The sequence below is a fragment of the Scatophagus argus genome, chromosome 13, assembly GCF_020382885.2.
Source record: "Scatophagus argus isolate fScaArg1 chromosome 13, fScaArg1.pri, whole genome shotgun sequence".
NCBI classification, from domain to species: domain Eukaryota; kingdom Metazoa; phylum Chordata; class Actinopteri; family Scatophagidae; genus Scatophagus; species Scatophagus argus.
In genome coordinates this window covers 8,267,710-8,289,740 of record NC_058505.1, presented here as the reverse complement: position 1 = coordinate 8,289,740, position 22,031 = coordinate 8,267,710, and positions in this window count along the sequence as shown.

The following is a 22,031-nucleotide window of genomic DNA, read 5'->3' as shown; positions in this document are numbered from 1 at the left end:
TGATTTACTGAGTTTATTGAGTGAGGAGGAATGTGTTACACTGCACAATGACCACATCCACAGGACTTATTTGTCTTTCTTTTGCAACAGATCTAAATTTTTTGACACTTTATTAGAATTGTGCATCACAAAGTTGAATTTTTTCTCAGTGTAGGCTTTGCCAGTGTTCAGTTTGACTGTAAATGGCGATTGGTAGGAACGTCTGTCATGTGTTCATTTGCTGCTGAGTGTTACACAAAACACAATTTGTAGGAAAAGACCACCAGGCATTAAGTACCAGAGCTTCCACGTAGATAAATTACAAAAGCACCTTTAGATATGTAAATGAAAACTGGTGTTGAACTTAAAACACGAGCAAATATTTATAGGTTTCTGAATTTATGAGGTGGCCCTACCTTGGCACTGTCTGACTGGTATCCATGGTGCTGCGAGGGAGGACATATAAACATAACAGCGCAGAAATCCTCCCTGCGCTCTCATCTGGATAGATGTTCACCGAGCTGAGGGTCACATCAACAACCATATTCACACAAAGTGACACAAACGACATGCTTATAGTTATCATCTATAAAGTGAGCGGAAGTAATTGTGAATTGTTCGAGTGAATGCTGTCCAAACGAGTGCCCGAAAGCTGGAAAGAAGGGAAAAGAGAGAGCATGCCTGAGATAGACGTAAACACGGAGGGAGAATGCACTGATCTTGATGGCTGCACAGGGTTGAAAGTCCTCCCAAAGTAAACAGTGCAGGCTAACTCAGCAGCAGCAGCAGCAGCAGCAGCAGCAGCAGCAGCAGACTACAGGCCCCAGGGCTGTTTGGCCATGGGGCAACAGCACAGTCTGGCCCAGTGGCTCCCTCAGGAGATGCCCGTTGATCTTTCCATGCTGCCTTTCAAAGGAGAGCACTGCTGGTACTGCCTCCGGAAGAGATGGGATCTCTGACTCAGCCCTTTTGGGTTTCCTCGACAGACACGGCGGCACATTCTGACAGAAAAAAAACAAAAAACAAATCCACACACTTGAAAACATGATAGCTGTCCTGTTTGTGGAGTCTTTGAGGTTTGGAGCACCATCAAAAGATGTCTAATGGAAAGAGAGTTTGTGTATATAAACCATTTATTGTTCTGGAGGATTGTTCTGTGATTTATTCGCCTTGTCAGATTCATAGAAAGCCAAACTGTGCTTTCAAACCTGTGACCACACAGCATTTTGCCTTCTCAGCTAGCAAACACATCCACAACTGTACAGGGAAACATAAAGACACCTCTTTGTCAAAAACTCTCACAGTCTTATTCACAGGGAGTTAGTCACACAAAAGGGGAAAGTTTAGAAGAAAAGAACAAGTAATGAGGAGAAACTTCTCTCAAACTCCTTTCACTAATAATGAAACATTAAGTAAGGACACCATCGTTAAAAACTAAATGACAGTGGAACAGAGATTACGTCATATCACCATGTATGGACGGTGTTACTTATTACAGACAAACAGTGGGAGTGTGTTCAGGGAAGGCTGGGTGTTGGAATGAATGACACTCCTGGTGGAGATGGGTGGGACACGGTGAGTGCGTGTTGTAAGAAGTGCCAGGTCGTTATCAGGAATAGGACGTTATGGAATGAGAGCTGACTGAAGGCAAAAGGAAAGACTTTTGTTCAGAGGCAAAAGGAAAAGTTCCTGAACAGCCGCCAAAACTTTAACCTGAAAGTGAATTACACCAGTTAGGTGAGCGGCAAGTCAAACTGAAAAGCTATCATAACTGTCAGGATATGATGTTTGTTTAACTCTGTTATCAAAAGAAAGAAAAGCTTTGAGATGAAAATGTATTATTCAAATAACTGCTGACTTCTGACAATTTGCATGAGATCCAGCTCTTTATATTTTCTAACTGCTGATACATACTGCCAGTCTGATGCCAGCACACTCCCAAACTGAAAAACTGCATATCTCACTGTCAACAACTCACATGTAAGTAAATATGAAACCATGGATTGCTGTTATACTAAATATTGACTTGTAAGCCACCATGATGGAATAATAATGTATTGAATTTAATGTGGATCTGCCATGTAATAGTCTGTGTACTTAAGGTCAGTAGTGGTGATGTATTGGATCAGCACATGCCTATAGCAGTTGTTCCTCATTTGAGCTTGTGAACAGGCAGTATTAGATTTTTATATTTTAGGATTTTCACATCAGTCAGTTCATTTTTACAGGAATTTAATTGCCTGAACTGGCTACGCGCAGACATTCCTGTGTGTTTATTTGCATGACGCCATGACATTTTAAGAGTTATTGCCATATTGCCACGCAAAATTGTATCATGTAATAGAGAACTTTATCCTCATCTCCTACTTTTCAGTGCCTGTTGTCTCCTCTAATGTATAACTATATTAAGGAACAATAACATAACATGGGGCCACAAAATGATACACCTGGTTGGGATTTTATAAGAAAGACAGTTGTTTACAATGTTTTTCCATGGTGCCACAAAGTATTCCTCGCCATTTTTTTCACATGATGTAGAGTGTACATGAGTCAAGGTGCAGAATTTTGCTGTGATTGTCATCCAGGCTGCTGGATGTACTCAGGCAAAGCTGATTTGAGACCCACAAGGCATTTTTTTTTTGTTAAAATATCTGACTTTTGGTTATTGAAATCCTGTGGCCCATATGTCCTCCATTCCTCTTCCATCCCTCCATATTTAATGCTGCTGAGGAGTAATGCGTGTGCGCTGGGAGAAAAACATTTCTCTACTTGAACATTTTAGAGTCTGATACTGCAGGCACAGTAAATAAAGCTGTGCTCCAATATGCAAACATTCATGACAAATGAAATGGTGTTGGGCTTAAATGCCTGGCCTGCCTGTGAAAAAGGTGGTCACGTTTTGTGTTTGTTCAGTCTGTTGTTCCTCTTAAAGGTGGGTGCAGGCTGTTGGGAACTTTTCTGCAATGAATGGTGCGCCAGACTTGCACACACGAATGCAAGGTCATTGTACAGTAGAGCAGGAGAGAATTTGTTTTTGAATGATGGCAAAGAATGGAATACAGAGCTCTCTGACATACCAGTGCAGTGGCCTGTTCTATTCTTTTAAAAGAAAATCAGAAGCACTTACATTTGTGATTATTTCCACAAAACATTCTTTTGATTCCAGGTTTGTATTATTTCAACAGTCTTATTTGGGTGCATTTTTGGGTATGTGATAGAATCTAGAATAAGACTGAACATGTTGCCTTATACACTGATGTTCAACATCACACTAAAAATGGTGCTGATACTGTGGCCACGGAGAGCTGTCGCTTCTTCTCCTCTGTTACTGGTCAACTCTTCAGTAAACTCCCTCTCAGCGGTAGAAACGTTTCTTTTCATGCTGTGTGTATTTGAGGGAACAAAGCAAAATATGTAAAGTATGTGACAAGCCCTGCAAAATTTGACTATCAAATCTATTCCTATTTCTAAACAATACAAAGCCAGTTTTGTCACGTAACTGTTACTCTCTAATGGAAAAGTTATCTCATTACCAAGCCCTCTGCCTAAAGCGGTCTGGACTTTGAAACTCAGCCACTAAATCAGTATTTTCTGCTGCCACGATCCAAGGAGTATGTTGAGATTCTTTGGAGTTCAGTGCAAGGTTACAGCTATCTCTCCTCTCCTACTAGCCCAACAGTCAGCCTTGTGTCCAAGGCGTTTTGAATTAAGTTCAGCGCTCTTGTGTATGGGAACCAGAGCTCACCGCCAAATGCAATACTTCCCGGAGTATTTCTGTCAGAACCCTGGCCTTTGAAAACAAAACACAGTGAAATCACAGCAAGCCTGTTTTAATCAATTAAACATATGTCAACAAGCAGAATGCTAATCACCGTCCCGATGGGGAGTGCAAATTCTCTCCTGGTGATGTATTATCAGAAGTCTGTCATGATTGTGAAAAGATGAACAGGAGATTTAAAAAAGTAAGTTCAGTTTCAGTTTTTAGATAAATGAGAAATATACCATGTTGATTAAATTTTGTGAGAATGGTTGGAATGAATCTCTCTTATTATGCCAGGATTCTGGTGTAAAACAGGCGTGAATCATAGACAGGTGGTTCCCGTGCACCATTCATGTCATTTGTGTTTTGTGTGTCTGTGCTTGACTTGGACGAAGACATAGGGGGAAACAACTCCTTCCTGAGTTGTGTCAGTTGTTTAGCTCAAAATCTCCGGCCTTCTAGAGAATCTGTGTGGAGTCACAGCTTTAGTCATTTGAGTCAACAGAGGGCTATGGAGTTTGGTGGGATTTTACCAGCCCCTCCTACCCAGAATGCAACCCAGTGTCTCAGACTTTAGGACTTCAGAGTTAGGTATGCTTGTGTAAACTCCATTTGGCTCGCTGAAGTCTTGAAATGTAATAAATTTAAATCTAGAGCTCAAGATAGCAGCACAGCCACACAGTGAAGACGGGGGAAAAATTGCAGGATGCTGCATGACAGATGAGACCAGTGAGGCTCCTCTCTTGCCTACTGATTGGGTGACTCTCTACCGAGACCTCTTATGAAAACTTCTGATAACCAAATGAGCATCTAAAATAAATAACAGGCTGACACATGGCAGGCTTCCAAACAGAGGAGCCAGCATTAAAATCATCATTAAAATCTCACCAGCCATTGCAGACGGATTTTTGACATTTTTTAACCATGTTTTTTCAAAAAGACATGGTTAAAAAATACACAAAAAAAATACAAAAAAATTACAAAAATACATATTCTTTTTTTGAAGGAACATACAAAGCTAGAATCTTACAAGCTATCACAACTTGGGTTATGTGGCTTTAACTGCCTCTGATAACGCAAAATGTATTCACGGTTACTGAGGTCTTTTTTAGGTCCTTGGGCATTCGCCTTGTAGGTTGTAGTAGTCCATTGAGAGCCTCCCCAGAGGTTATAGCCAGACTTCCTTGTTCAGCTTTGATCTGCCACACTCGCCACACTTATGTACGCTCACGCTTTTCCTGCGCAATGAGATATGATTAGCGACCTTATAGGCATGCTCACTTTTTCCAGTTTACCAGTTTTACCTCCGAAAAAGTGGCAGCTGCCGTGGCAAAACTATAAGCTTGTTTACGTGCTTTATGTCTTACCTACTATAACAGTGTTTAACGTTGCATTTCAAGATTTGTGTAGTGTAGTTTTCCTTTTGAAAACATGGCAGTGGCACAGACTGTATTAAGTCTTACATGAAACCACTGACTGAGCACAACAACAGAGCTGCTTCCTTATGCTTCCTTGACCAGGCAGACCCTTTGGCTGCACCGACCAATTAATTATAGACGTGACTTTAAAACTTCCTGTTTTTCCCCCCTTAATTAAGCCAATCTTCCCTGCTGCTCTAAAGAGAGGAAATACCTCAAAGTAGTTCCCAATTTCAGCACATTCAATTATTTTGTGCCCAGCACAGATTGCATCGGTCCTGTTAATGTACGAACCAACAATGTTTGATCACAGGGAAATTATGTCTGTCATTTCTTCCTGCTTCGCCCCCAAATAATGTGGGAACTGTGAGGAGAGTTGATACTCGTCACGGGCACAGCCTGCGCAAGGTTTAGCAACTACGTGCCCTCAGTCAGGCCCATCCAGCATCAATCTCTGCCTGAGATGTTTATTATTACACTCATGTGGTCACTTATTCTAAGGAGTGAGAGAGAGAAAAAAAAATCCCTGATTTATGCTTCCACTGTTACCCTTTCCTGTCCTCATTTATGAAAACAAAATTCCAGCGAATTCCTGCAGTATTAACACTAAGCAGTTATGAGGTCAAACTTTCACTTACACTGCACAATTTAACTGGCCAGCCACAGTCCATGCACAGTTATTGCGCTTTTTGCTGGAACTACACTGGCTTTGCTGAGGACAAACTTACTAAACTGACCTTGACAGCAGACACACTTCATATCTCTCCGCCGCCGTTTTTTTTTTCACTAAATTTGCAGTCAGTGACCAAGAGCACCAAGTCAACTCCACTGTTATCATAAATGCACCAAACTTGTTGAACACCTGCCAGTGTTTTTCAGTGGAGTCCTTTTCAACTTTGAACCGAAACTCACCTCCATGCCTCACCCTCTGTATTTTTCACTGGGAAACAGGAAAAAGGAGGAGAAAGTGTAGACGTATGTGGACTCAAAAACCAGGGCTGGAACATTTTTAAAAGGGGAATTTATGTGTAGTGCGTCTTCAAAAATTGTTTGGCCTAATTTAAGAATAGCGCACAGTGGGGAAATTCTTTCCTGAGCCATATCAGGAATGCCATCTATTGTTCTTTGCTGTGGTATCTTTGAGTCAGATCAGTGAGGTTGTAGGTGATTCTACTGTGAGTGTGTGTGTGTGTGCTTTTTTATAATTATTATTCTTTTTGCTATGATATCATATCTGGAAGTAAGATATTTGTCGAGGATAAACACCTTTTCCTTTTACCTTTTCCCTACAATTTTAACTGAGGAAATAACAAAATGAGGTTGAGTGACAGAAAAGGTGAATTTCATTCATGGAGGTTTTTCTCTCTACACCATTAAAATGTGCCAAACTGCCCATAGCTGCCATCTGTCATTTGTGAAGCTGGGTAGAACATTGATACAATCTGATTATGATTATGATTAAGGTTTATTTATTTATTTTGGTGTGATGGCGGATAGTATGTATCCTCCTCCTGAACATTACACAATAAGCATTTGCTGACTATAAACATGCCCGGTCTCTCATGTGTCTTGTTTTGTCTCAAATAATCAAATAATTTGGACCTTGAAGTTCTGCTTGTACGAACTGAAGCATTTGATTTTAATTACTTCTTTTTTTTCCCACATGGGTGGTCTTATCACAGACATGGCCATACTAACTAATATAACTGCAGGTTACCAGGACATCGTACTCTTTAGCGCCTTTGTATATTATAGATTGTGAACTGAATGTTAAACTCATCCAATCCAGTGTGACCACAGTAAATACAAACCTTAGACATTGAGTCTCATTACAGGCATCAAAGGATGTGTGGATGTATAAACACTGGGGTCCCATTAAAGTTATATTACTCTAACAAGTCACTACAATTAACTGCAATTACAATGCAGAACTCCTTCCCAGTTCAACGGATTGACCCAGATGGTCCACCTGTATCACCATGTACCATGTTCATGCACAGTGCTGGTTTGTTTACAGTGAAAACGATCTGACTTCCACCATTGAGAGTTCCTGCAAATGGTCTAAATTCAATTTAAATTTTGTTTGTTCAGGACCCAGCAGAGCTGCATTTCCGGTGGTCTGTATTTTACATGCTAAATTATAGGATTAAACACCTTTCACACTGGACTAAAACCCCCACAAACAACGACTAACATCTGGCTCTTGTCATTGGGGGGAAAGGGTAGACTCAGCATTCATTCCCAGGACAAATGACTCTGCAGTAGGCCACATGAGTATTTATTGGCTCCAGCTCCAGTGGGCATTGATGGAAACACAACACCCCAGTGAGCACCCTAATTTTCACCCCTTTTGCAATGTTATGAAGTTCAAGTTGAAGTTCCGAACATTGGTAAATACTTTTCCTTCATCTCCATTCAAGCTGCAATTGAACACCATTAATTCAATGCTGCGTTTCACTGTAACCACAGTAAGGCTGTCATTGGCCTCCATGCTTCTCTCCACTTTTGTCCAACACGGTTTCTTACGTTGAATCTGACACACCAGAAATCAAAAGGACAATTTTCTGCTACCAGCGTCTATCATTTTTAGCTGTTTTACCAACTTTAAAAAACACGTATACACACTAATTTTGATGTAAACAAAGGCTTTAATGACTACAACAGCTTCCGGAAAGACAGTTAAACAAGCTCAATCCAAATACTGCCGATTAACACCAAGAATGAAAAGTTCACTAAGCCTGTTTTTTTGGAGTAAGCCCCAGCTGGTGGAGTTCTCGTTTCGTTTTTTTTTTTTTGTTACTGCCATTTGCTTATTTCAGTGAGTTCAGAGGTGCCACATTGTTCCTCAAGAGACTGAATTCCTGCCATTCTTCAATGTCAGAAGAAAAAGAAAAAAAACATGCTTGTAATCTCTTAATTCAAACACAGAGAAAACAGGCTTGCTGGCTTATTACTTTTTTTTTTCTTTTTCTTTTTTTTTGGCATGAATAAGACGATCCCAGCCTATTGCATTCAGCTGATTCTACATCAGTTCTCAAAGCTGGACACTTCACATGTCTCAGCTGACACTTACACTGAGGAGTTTTTGAATTTCATGTATTATCACTGATGCAATGCCACACAAGTAAAAACCTTTAAATTATGTCCCTTCAGTGGGGACTTTTACACTGTCACCTTGTAAAAAAACAAACAAGCTTGATTCTTTCGAATACTGAAGTAACGTGTAAGAGAAGAAAAGAAGGGATGCCTGATTTGGTGGACTGGCAGTATGACCTCATCAGAGAGGAAATCCAATCCAACTAGCTGTCCTGCTGGAGGCCCCTCAATAAACAGGCTGGTTATCACATCACTAACATTTATTTAACCCTTCTGCAGAAGGTGTTCTATAGAGCTTGTGCAGGGGAGGGAGCTGTTCCCAAATTTCTCTGGCTGACCTGCTACCAACCTCAACAGATATGCTAAACATTCAGCCCGTGCAGATTCATATATTCGTGTTGTGAACAGACACACAGTTACTGCCTTCTTTCTCCTGTGAAGTGTTTGAAGTTGCTCTCAAGACACCACACTACTCCCCGTCTCCCACTTCATCCTGTCTTTCCAAGTTTGGCTTGTCTCTCTGGGATGGAGGACTGAAAACATGACTTCACCCGAGAAAGAGAGAGAGAGAGAGAGGTTGCAGGGTCAAGAAATGAAAGAATGAGAGGGTGAAAGGAAGAGAGGGAATGCTCCTATCCTTGGATACACTGCGCCCACCTCCATTCCTTTCTGGTTTTCAGTGAGACCGTGCATGCGGCTTTCTCCCACACATCTCCACGTCCCAGCGCCAGGCCCTGTGTTTTCTTAATTCATTACTTAAAGGAAAGAAATGTAGCTCATACCAAAATAAATATGGCTTCTTGGAGCAGACCATGTGTCATAGTGCGATAGCTGCAAGGAAAGGACTGTTGTTTTAACCGGAGGAGGATGGAACTCTTTGGCTCTGCAGAGCGTCTGTCACTCTGCTCTCTGTCTCCGTCACACAGCACAGACCCGCAGCATGCACCCTTATCGCATGATTTAGACCTAAGTACATTATTTTAAAGTGGGCAACACTGAGCCGTGAAACCAGATTCACTGGGTGTCACTCTGAAGTTAATGACCTGAGACTGAGCTTTTGGTTTAAGCAGTCATTTTTACAGTCTGTGCATTCTTTAGTCCAGCTAGCTACATGGTACTGTCTGTCTCCCTGTCAGTTGATTGGTCAGTTCACCACTTTGTTCCAGACTGAAATATGTGAAAAACTGTAGGATGGATGGCCATGAAATTTCTCACACTTCATGATCCCCAAAGGCTGGATCATACTGGCTTTGGCCACCCCCTGCCTATCGCGACCCTGAGGCTGATATATGTGGTTATAAGTGAAATGCCTGAAGCTATTTGATAGATTACCATGAAATCTGGCATACTTTCATGATCCTCGAATAGCTTATGTTCAAAAGATCAACCCAGTCTCATTCTCATCCCTCTGCATCTCATACAGACACCAACGCTTACCATTATAATAACAGTCAGAACAACTGTTACACCCAACATGGTATACAGAGCGACAAAGCCTCAGAAGGGGTGGAGGTTGGGATTGAGGGATGATCACACAGACCACATCCACCAAACCCAGCAAAGGATACCTTGTGCAAATGTAAGAGACACCAAGCGGTGTGACAAAGATGTGTCGGTATTTAATGACCTTGAATGAAAACGTGCTGCAAGATCTTTATTTCACCAGTATTTTGATTTATATTTAAATACCAGGAAAACATTCCCATGTTATCATGCTAACATGCTTAACTAAGATAGAGAACATGGTAAACATCAGCCTGTACCTAAACATCAGCATGTCATTCCGAATATGTTAGCATGCCAGCATTAGCATTTAGCTCAAAGCAACACTACTGTGTCCAAGCACAGTCTCACTGAGCTGCTAGCATACCTGTAGACTCTTAACCTTTTTATAACGCAAATATCCACATGATGCACCATCTTGGTTAGTTATGGATATGGATGCAATTTCAAGCTTCAGTTTCAATATTAATATTTGGTATAGTTGCATACTTAGAGTTGACCCTAGAATTTGAGTTTATGCAATGTTTATTTATTCCAATATTATTTCATGTGGAAATTTGTGTGTTTTCTTAGTTTCTTGGTGAAGAGGACACAAGCTTGCACTCCAGTGACCTTAGTCTTGTGTGCATTAAAACAATTTGCTTTGAGTTCACTGAACACTGAAAAAATGTATCAAGAGGACAATTCAGATAATTATTTTTTTCCTATTTACAGTTTCTTTCTATTTGTTTCAGAGGAACCCAAGCACTTGTCATTAGGAGTCTGCGGTCTTCATGACGAGTTCACTTCGGGTGAGGTCTGTTAAACGGCCAATTGAATGCTCTGTCAAGCAGAACCCTTCTGTGACCTTAACACAAACACACACACACACACACACACACACACACACATGCACATGCACATAAGTGCTTGCACTGGCACGATCTAGCACAATCCTTTGCTAGAGCATCAATAGTTTGTTTATAATTAGCCCTGGCACCTCTTGACTACTTAGAGAGAGTGATTGTTTTTGAAAATGGCCCCTGGGGTCCTGTTGACTGATTGGCCTGAGGTGGTTGGGGCGGGGGCAGCGGTGGATAAGAAGGGGGGGAGAAGTGAGGGCCTGTAGTTGCAGTAGAGGGTCTGTTGCTGGACCACAGTTGTAAGCTGCATTCCTCTCAAGCTGCTCTGGACCCTTGTCTGACAGCCACTCCGATAATATCCCGGTCAGATAGAGTCGCTGGGGCGGCGTGTCTGAGCCCTGTTCTGAATCACTCAATTAGTGCAGCAGCAGGAGGAGGAGGAGGAGGAGGAGGAGGAGGACTTGGTTGGTTCTTTGTTCTCCAAACCCAGAGTAGCACACAAACAGTGGGTGTTCAATTAATAGCAGCAGTGTTTATGCAAAGCAATGCAAGGTGTAAATACAGTTTGTGTGGTCTGGTGGCAAATTCTCTGTTGGTGGGAAGAGGTGTGAGTGTGTTTGTGCTCTGTTTATGGAGAGTAACATCACTGCACAATCTGACCCCTCATGGTTGCCAACACCTGCTAAACAGATACATCATCCCAGTATGAAATCAAATTTCTTTTTCAGAGTTTTCATGCCTCAAGGATAATTCTTTGCTGTTTTATTCATTATTTCCATGAGCTCTTCAGTCACTAAAAATTCTGAAATTTGGGAACAACGACAGCACAACAACAAACTGTAAGGGCGATAAAGGCAGGCTATAAACCAGATAACAGTTTAGCCAGATTATCTAAAGCACTTCACTGGGCCAGTAAGTCTGTCAGTAAGTGTACAGAAAAACTGTGTGTATTCAGCTAAACACTACTACACTGACAGTTTTAAATAATTTTACTGTTCACCTTTGTTCTCTGTTTCAATATAAGTCTGAGGCTTTGTTCAAAATCTTTATGATTTCCTTTAACTTGTCGTCTCCTTATCTTCAGCTTGGATCCTTATCAACAGGAAGGATCATCAAAACTATGAAGCTATTTGCTGGTGAGCACTTTTATTATATTACTATATTATTGACTTTTTCCATGGGAACTTGTATTGTTCTGTATTGTGTTGTGTTCTCTGCAGCACATTTCTTGTGTGTGTGTGTGTGTGCATGCGTGTTCCTTTTACTTGCTCGAGTTTCATCTCTTAGCAGATGTTATCTTAAGCTGCAGAGCATTGACCTCTCTTCTACACCATAAAAATAAGACAGAAGTTGTAATAAACTGTAATTGATCTTTAAGATCTTCGTCTTGTAAACTGGAATTTTTTATTTATTTATTTATTTTTTTAAATTCTCCGGTGACAATTTAAAAATTCATACACATTAGCCTAAAATGAGGAACAAAACGAAAAGAAAACAGGCCGTTTGAGAAGAAGCAAAACCATTTGTGGAACATTACAGGAACAAAAGTCACGTTAGTCTGTGCGTTTTCAGTATCACGAGCAATTTATATTGATACTGGATATGGTTTACATACTTTATGCACAACGTGTACATAGATTATACTGTAAGGGAGACTCTTTTTTTTCCCTCCTGAAAGAGACAAATAAGTCACAAGAACAGCATCTAAACATCAGTGCGTGTTTCAGAGCAACAGATTGCTCAGCCAGTCCTTTGATGAATACGTCTTGTCTGCTTTATCGCATAATGAGCAGCAGCAATGTTTGTTGGGTCATTTTTCATCAGGCACATTGGGACTATTTGGTTTTAAAGGGCAACGGTTTAATTTCAGCTGAGATGGAGGAGTCAGGATTCAATGAGACAAAAAAAAAAAAGAAAAGGAAAAAAAAAACTTCTGGTCCTCCACTCAGCCAGCCAGCTCCTTTCTTTGATTGTTTTCTCCATCCCTGCCAGCCTGTGACTGACCCCTCACCTCCCGCCGACCTGTCACCTGCAGACACCCTCTGAGGCGGCCTTTGATGTGATGTTTGCTCTTATGTACAGTAGGGGTTAATCACACACCTTGAGAGAGTGACGTGGAATTCCATACAATGGGTCCGCTGGCCTGTGTTGTCTGAGGGCTCAGAGAGGGATTAGAGATTAAAGGGCAGCCAGTGTGTGAGGCAAACAGCAGAGAACAATATTTTACCTACTCCACGTTTAGTCAGCGGATGTTGATGTCAGTCCACGTTCTCGACATGTAGTTTTAAGGCTGGCGGCTGTGTGTGTGCTCTGTGTTGCTTTCATATTTGACCTGAGATTTCTTACGTTTGGATATAAAATAAGTGGTAAGATAAAGCATATTTTAGACGCAGACATTGCTTCATATAAGTGCATGTTAGCAGGGTTTAATCAAATTAAGTTTTGACTTTGATTATGAATCAGCTCATTTAGTATTTTATGTTTCTGGTTTTAGCAGTTATGCTGGTTTTCGGCGTAATTTATTTTCTTAACTCGTTATTCCTTTTATACTTGTGTGCCATAAATTCTAAATGGCCAACTTATACTTTCCCATTATGGGATTCATGGTCACACCTCACCTCAACTAACATACTCTTAGTCATCACAAACTCGCAGCGTCATGAGGTGGAGTTTGCACTGAAGCTGCAATGTTCAGGTCCCTTGTAGTTTTACATGTTTCAAGATTATCAGCCAGTTATGGTTATAGTTTCTCCTTGTATTAAATAAAGACTTAATTCAGTGAAACGAAGGATAACTCAATCATAACCACTGCAAATGTGCCACACCTGTCAAACTAATGTTTCTCTCTCTGAGGAACCAAGGGAGAAAAAAAAAAAAAACTATTTCAAAATCACTGATCTTCTAATCTGGGAAATAACCCAACATTTTTGTAACATTCGTTCAATCATTAGCTTGGTTGCAAAAACTTGCTCGTGCTGAAAGACGAGCTCCCAAGAACAGGACTCATATTCCCTCGGTCGCTGAGCACCGTAATCAGGAATGGCACTGTTTAAATGTTAATTGTAACAAGACACTCCCTCAAGAACATGGTCATTCACATGCTAACTGAAACCGAAGTACATGAGTTATGGTGTAACGATTTGTCATGAAAAGCATCATTAATTTATATAACAGCAGAAAACAAATCAAACTAAAGACTACTGTAGATATCATTTCACGGGAAAATGTCTGCAGCACACAATGACAGTGGATGAGTATTCCCTTAAGAGACTGATTAAAGAAGATTAATAGCTAATCAGTGCTCTTCTTGATAAAGACCACCAGCAGCAATGGAAAAAGTAGATTTTTTTACTTCAGCAATGCATCACCAGCATGTGAAAATACCACATTCAAATGAAAGTTTGGCACTAAAATTGCACATTTTGTCTTGAAACGGGTTGAGGTGGAGCTAATTCAGATTAATCGTAGTTCATAAGATAATCATAGATTCTGCAAGTAAAATCTCAGTCTGTAGAATATCTAGTAACTATAGCGGTCAGATAAATGAAGAAGAAGCAGCAAAGAAAAATTAACATGAAGTTGAAAGACTCAAGTAAAGTGCATACTTTTATCATGTGGATTATGACTGTGTTTGGTCCTGATCCTGATGTCAGACTTTAAAATGCATTTATTACACTCCCACAAAGGCATTAACAAACCCCATTAAAAACACACAAATAAAATTATTTTTGCAGCATTTATGTGACAGCCACACACTAAATGATTATTTGTTTTAGTCACAGCTCCACCAGTGCACTTAAGAATCTGAGGGTGAATCATGTTATGACAATATTTACCCTGGATCACAGCCTCTTACATGTTGTGCAATGCAACCGGAAACTCATAAGAAGACAGCAGGGAGTGTGGACATACGCAACATAATACCTTATATTACAATGTTCCTTTGGACCACAACACACGATGAGCGACACTTTGTCAGTCCCACGTGATCCTCCTGAGCCGGTGATCTAACTTCTTTTCACTGTGTGTGTGTGGGGGTGTGTGTGTGTGTGTGCATGATGGCTGCCTTGCGTATCCTGCTCACTGGCTCACTGTAGGTTGTGAGGCAGAAATTTGAAAATTGTGGTGTTTTTTATCATCAATTTCTCTGGCGGAATGATAGAAACATAGATGTGGTTGATGTTCTCTGTGATTTTAGGCTGCGATTTTCAGAAGCTGTGGAGGAAAGGTGAGTGTATGGGTGTGCAGCATATGAGTGCACAGAGGGTCAGTTTAGTCCGTTTCTATTTCTTTTGTTGTTTGCTATAACAAACAAAATAAGATGTTGCACTTTGAAACAGGTATTGACCTTAGAGCAAGTTAATTTGTTCTGAAAAGTAGAGGGCCTTAGGTGAAGACAGATGACGCTTTAAAGTTGCCACCCAATCAATTTTCTTTGGAAAACTAAACAACATGAGCAGTATGAGTGCTGAAAGAGGTGAAGCCTCTGGTTTCAAAGGGAATTGCTGATGAGATTTCCTAGAAGAGGTGTCAGTAGGAGTCAGATGCTGTCTGTGAAGAGGCCTGGTTGCTCTTTGCACAACATCTTCGTTCCTCCCTCCCACTGGAATCTGATGACAAACTAGGTTTAACCTCCCAGCTATGAGTAGCTGGGTTCAGCTTCTTATTGCTCTGTGTGGAGGAGTCGCTTGTCTGGTGAGAAATGAATTCTAGTGCTAGGTTATGATTCAGGGCAGAAGGAGGTATGGATTTACGTTCCTGCAGCCTACTGCGATTTGAGTCACAAGTACCTTTGGTCATTGGAACAGACATGGACAGATGAATGACTCGATCGGGATACAAGAATGGTGTATTTTCTGCATTATGACCAGAACCCAACAGTTTCACACTTTAAACATAAAGCCTGCATCTCCATTCAGGAACATCTTGCGCCTTTTCACACATGCCACAGCAATGCCAGAATACATTGGGTGAGGGACATTCCATTAGATGGCGGTAATGCAACCTTTATCGATTCCAGCTGCCATGAAAGAAGAAGAAGAAGGATCTCGGGGCGGGGTGTACATGTACACAGCAGAAGACATCTTTTATTGTTTTCAGAAACAATAAATATTCAACCAGTTTACGTGTCAAGTAATGTTTTTGGCAGCGCAACTGTAAACAAATTGCAGATTCAAATACATCATCAGTCACGATTGGTTTGCTTGCTCCATGTGAAAGTATCTATTGTCAGAAGGATGCAACCCTTTAGATCTTGTCCCCGAAATGTTACTGCTGTCATTTTCACCAAATGTTACTAGACCTTGAGGTGGGAAATTGTTGATACACATTTCTCTGAATATCAATGCCTGGCCCACACATGACCCCATGAAGGAATGTTCCTGAACACAACCTGCCTGCATGCGTGAAATGGGTTTAAGTAAAAGATTCACTCTCCATTTAGTTTTGGGTAGACTTCTGAGCAAAATATTTGTGTCAGAAGTCGTTAACTGTGCATGTCTTCTGCTTGGTGATGGGCAGATAATGTACAGGGATTTTATCAAAGCTTTTTCACCAATAAGCACACTGCTGCAGGTGTAAAAGATGCTAATGAGAGTGAGAGCTAACAAAGATAGCGTCGTTGTGGGTCATAATTCAAAACTATGAGGTGAAAAATGCTGAAACACCCCACGGAGCTAAAGAAAACAAAGTCGCGTGATTATCTGTTTCACATTACATCACATCACTTGCCTTGCTAATAGAACAGCACTATTGTTGGAGTCAACATATTCATGCTAGCAGCTCTTTGAAACTTGAACATACCTTGTGATTGACAAATAAGGTTTTTTCTACATGGTACAGCAAAGAAGAAAAAATCAATAAATATTCTGTAATGGTAGAAAAGGTAGATTAAATTTAAGAGTGTAATTAGTTGTAATGTCAATTAAAAGTGTGTATACATGATTTGTGTTTGCAGAGATCTGACCACTGGTTGGCTGGTAAGATCTAAATGACACAAGCCAGTGCATGCTGGTTTAAATATATCTCAGGGGGAGATAAAAACTAGTGAAAGCACTATCATCTGTACTTCAAAGCAGCCAAATTGTCAATACTTCCCTCTGGCATTTCAAGTTGTGCCAGATCTTTCATCTCTGCCCATGGTCCTTTAGGGCCAAGCACTTATATGGAGTCAGGAAGTCATTGGTACTGCTTGGCATTCTGGGATGTGTGAGGCAAAGTGCTGGCTAGTAAACAGAAACAATCATCCTTGTTGGAACATTTATTTAGAGAGACCTTATTTCTGTATTTAATGAGGTAATGCTGTCTTTTCGTCAGATTTAACTATTCGCTCAACTCAGACTCTCTCAATTCATTAAGACACGAGGAAATAATTCTATCTCTGCAGGGGAAAGTCCCTCGATATACAAAAAGCAGCTTTCTCTTACATTCACCACTGCGACAGCTGTGCTTTCACATGACAAATCATTCACATTTCCAGTCTAGGTGTTTCCTCCAAAACCGTTTCACAGACAAAAGAAACCAAAAAGTGCTGATGTAGCATGAAGGATGGTGTTTTCATAAGTGGTTCGGCATCTTTGTCACAAAGCCTGCCACACAAACTATCCATTATCTCTCCGTGGGACAAGGGAAGTTATCTTGGGGACCTATTGTGTGCTTGGTGGAGTTTTGACTGTGTGTATAACTGTGTTTGTGGCACCTCTTCTGTGCATACAGGAGGTGTCGGGGAGACAGAGGGAGGAGTCTGGGATCCCAGAGGAAAGTCTTGGCTCCAGGGGGCCTGTCCTCCCCTCTGGCTCTTGCTGGGCTGCTGGGGAAGCCAGGCATGGAGAAAGTAGGATGGGGAGGGAGGAGGGAAGGGGGTAGCATAGAAGCAAATGAGCAGAAGAGGTGCTAGGCCGGCTCTTGCCCTCTTACTGACAGGATCTGGTCAATGTCCTGCCGCCAAGGGTCGCGGCCCAGCTTACGCACACAAACTTATCTCCAGTGCATCTGCTGGGCCGCCTGCGCAGTCAGGCTGTCTCCATTGCGGGCCACGAGCGTTTTCCTGCTGGGGGTGAGAGGAGGATGGTGGGAGGATAGAGGGAGGAAGGGAGAAGGGTGGGGGGGATGCAGGGGAGAGAGGAGCTTGAGGCAGGGAGGGACAGGAGGGGGCTCAATGTGAAACTGCCCCTGTAGAGGCCTGCCAAGTCGCTGAGCTATATGGAAAACACGAGCTGCCTCCAGGGTAACAGGACCACTTCTGAATTTCTACAAACAAAAATAGCCCTGATGTCTGGCTACGACCTCTCTGTTCTCTGGCCCTCGTCGCTCTCTGAGTGTCTGTCACATTCGAATTCCCACACAAAGACGAAGCTCATGTTCGAACCTAAACAGCCCTCAAGAACAACTTCATTTACTGTGGAGCTGAAGAAAAAAACAGAACGCAGAAATTTAATAATTGTGTGGAGCCGAGTGTATTTATCATTCTTTCTCTTCTCTTGGATGCAGATGACCTCCTTGTGACCAATTGTGTGGACCTCAACCGAGGTCCCTTTGGTGAGCCATTTCATCATTTAAACAGCACAAGCTCCAATTCTCATGACCTAATGCGTTGTAGAATGCTTGAAATCTGCTGCTTGTGTTTTCTCTTCTCTCCCTCAACCCCTTCTCATCAACAGCAACTGGGATCCATAACAGGAAGAAGTGGTTGACAATTCTGAGTTGCTGGGACAAGTTGGTGAGCTTGCAGTCGAGACAGGATTGAAATGTGTGAACTCTGGAACACATCAATTGCCTTCATCAAATCATTATTTTGGCATTTACCTTCATTCAAAACTTGATAGCATAAATGCAGACCGGAAACACAGGGAGGGGTATGACATGTAACAAAGGTTGCAAGACACAATCAAACAAGGACGTAGTATATGGTAAACACGCTGAATATCTTAGCAAATTAATTCTGCCCTTCATTTCTATTGGTATTGACACCACAACAATACACCACCACTACAACAATAAAAAAAACACGAGGCAACACCATCCGACAGGTAGTACACATCTCAATATTGCAGTGAGATCATCTAAACTGCTCTGTATTGAGGTGAAACTGAAAGTGACACATAGTATAGGTAATCTGCTGATATACGGAAAATCATGTGATTGCAAAACTACAAGTGTGGGTCAAAGCTGAACAAGGAAGTTGGTCTGTGAACTGTGATTTACAAAGCAGAATTGGACCGTTCACCTTTGTTTTCTCCTCTAAAGCAGTTTGTCTGACCAAGAGTTTTTGATCAAGAGTTGCGTTCACTGATCATGTTTTAAAAATTCTTGATTTTTCTATTACACCACATAGAGAAAAGTATTCAGACATACCTCTTTATTATTGAATTTTAGGGACTGAGTTTGGCTCCTTACTTCCAGTGAAGGGAAATCTTAATTCTGCCCCGGTGCACAAAACAAAGTCTATAAAGACATGGTTGGATGAGTACAGTGCCCCCCCCACATCCAACACCAGGAGGAGGAGAAAGATTGGTTACCGTATAGGATGCAAACTCAGGTCTTGTGCTGCATGCACATCATTCTGACCTGCACAGACTTTTCAATGCAACACTTTCTAAACATATATAAATAGTGAGCTGCAGAACTGCCAAAAGACCCAACCAGTAACAAAAGAGAGCTATGCTTTAATGCATTAATTAAAAAAATGAGTAGATTACATAAATAAACATCTCAGATTGTGTTTATGTATTTTACAGTTCCAATCATCAAGCGCCCGATCAAAATGAAGCCTCAAAACTTTGTTTATCTCTGATTCTTCTGTGTATCAGTTACCTTTAAGGGTTGTGTTTCACATGTTGGCTGTAAAATAGAGCACTGTTCCCCCTCATGCTACATTCTGAAGTCCCAGAACCTGCAATAGATCCTCCCAAGTCCTACATGACAGCACACCCGACCCTGACACATGCACACCTATAAACCTTACGCACACAACTCCCCTCATCTGCTATTCATTGGGTGCATTGTTAAAGCAGGACATTTAACACAAAGATAAAACCGTGCAAAGGGTGCTTACAAGGAAAGTTAGGCCATGTGACCTCCAATGCTAAAGCAGTCTGACAGTGACTGAAGGAGGAAGGGAGCAGTAAGGTGAAGCCTTGATTACGGCGTATTGCTCTTCAACCTTTAAACACTCCTGATGTTAAGAAACAAACATGACAGTAAAACGGAGCCAGTGCTGCTTTTGTTCAAGTTGTTGCCACTTTCGCTGATACAACTGCAAAGTAAACAGGAAGTAACTTAAATGAGGAAGAGCTGACTTTACCTTTAAATTTGCACCTCAGTTCAGCAATTTTAGGGAACTTTTTTAAGCCTCGTGATGTAGTATGGATGGAGGCTAAAGGGAGAGAAGTAAGTGAAGGAGAGGGGAGGAGAGACGACCTCCTTAATGTACATTCTGTTCTGCTTTGGCTGTGATTACCAAGGTTGCTTGTCTTGTGTGTGTGTGTGTGTGTGTGTGTGTGTGTGTGTGATGGTGCCAGGCACAGCGTCTCTTCTGGCTCACACAGTGTTGACCCTGCCCTGTGCTCTCCTCCCACTATGGGCGAGGCTTGTGGTGCAGCACGTAGCAACACTGTGCTAATACTGATATGCGAAATACAGATAGGTCAACAGACAGACATACACAAACACACCTACACACACACACTCAATGAATAGAGACCGTGATATTAGTTCATTGCACAAATACATTCAAAGTTCAGAATCCGGCTTTCTAACGTCTGTTTCTCCATCATTACTGTAGTAAAAGTGCAGCTCAACCACAGGTTTTCATCATGTTCACTGTTGTATATGTACTAGACAATGGTTAACGGGCTGTCAGTCAAAACAGCTGAAAGTAAAAGTAGCTTTAGTAATGATGTGGAGTAAAAAAGTCAGCACGGGTCACATTTCTCCTCTATTTTATATTTATTATGGACGGGCTACTCTAGAGGAGCAGAAGAATTCAAATAAGTCTTTCTTCCCTTCATCTCACTCCTCCATTAACATCACCCAACACTCTCAAGCAGAGATTTTATAAGTGAGACAAATATTTCCGTTTGAAATGAATTGCAAGGTACGTGAAGGTACATTCCTACGGAGGTTTTACAATGATTTAAGGCTTTTTTTTTTTTGCCCAGGTACAGGTCTTAGCTGGCTTCAAACCACCACATTTATGTGTATGAGAGCCCATGTTGTCCCAGTTACAGCCCCCGATTGTATCTTGCCACCAGTCCACTTTATGTCTCTCACCCACTCAATTCCAAATGAATACAAATGAGTGTTTTCACTGTGAGACACAACGAAAACAGCAAAGTATGTTCCCAAAAACACTGGCTAATACTCTTAAAAGGAGCAAAGTCGTCTAAAAGAAAAACAAAAGTAGGAAATTCTTACAGAAAAAAAAAAAAAAAAAACAGGCTGTGACCAAATTGTTTTTCATGTCTGCATTTGGCTAATGTGCAAACTGCAGGAGAACAAAAGAAAGATGAGGAAGACCTTTTACAGTCAAATGAAGCACATGGTTAATAATTAATGTTCTCATTGTGATCCACATGAAACTCTGTACTTTTGGTTTTGACATTTAGCAGTTAAACCAAAAGCATCTTACAATACGTGCTACTACTAAACAGGCCTACATTCCTGAACGAAAAACATTGCAAAGTGACTAATTGCTAGAAGTGCAAAGATCAAAGCAACAGGAACCAGTCACTGGATGTGATATGAATTTGTGTAAAAGTGGTTCAGATATTCTCGTGCAAGACTAACTATAGATCCCATTTCACCATTTAAAAGGAAATATGAAAAAATAACTGACCTAATGTTCCCAAAAAGTGATTTCGTCATTACTGTGGAATCTTGAAAGATGCCAGGAACATGTCAGAAATATAAAGGAGGTTTTGAATAACTTTAACTCTGCCTGCCTCACAGTCTGACAGAAAGTATGTGCTAATGTGTTTATGGCGTTATATGATAGCCTACTGCTGAGCATTTCCAACAGTGCTTACATGTGGAGATATAAACAATTAAATCATATTTTTGAATAATTTATCAATCATGGTGGGCAATTGTGATATAACTGTCAGCTAGCTAAAGGCTAACTGAATTTACAAGCTGTCAGATTTAAGACAAGATGTCACAGAGCCTGAAATGTCTTCTTCAGGGTCTTACGACGGTCTGAAGATTGTCCCAATGTAAATCTCTCGGTTCAGGACCTAGGCTGACCCCGAGAGTTAGCCTTTGTTTGGCAGACGCCTTGGCCCCCTTTAATCTTGTGAAGAGATAAATCCTTTGATGGACCTGGCCTGACTCAGTTGAAAGTGCTGCCTAGCCATCTCCATAGATCAACGTAATACGGCATGTTTGATGTTGGGGGGCTGTGGCACACGGGTGGGCTCTTTCTCCACGACCTATAAC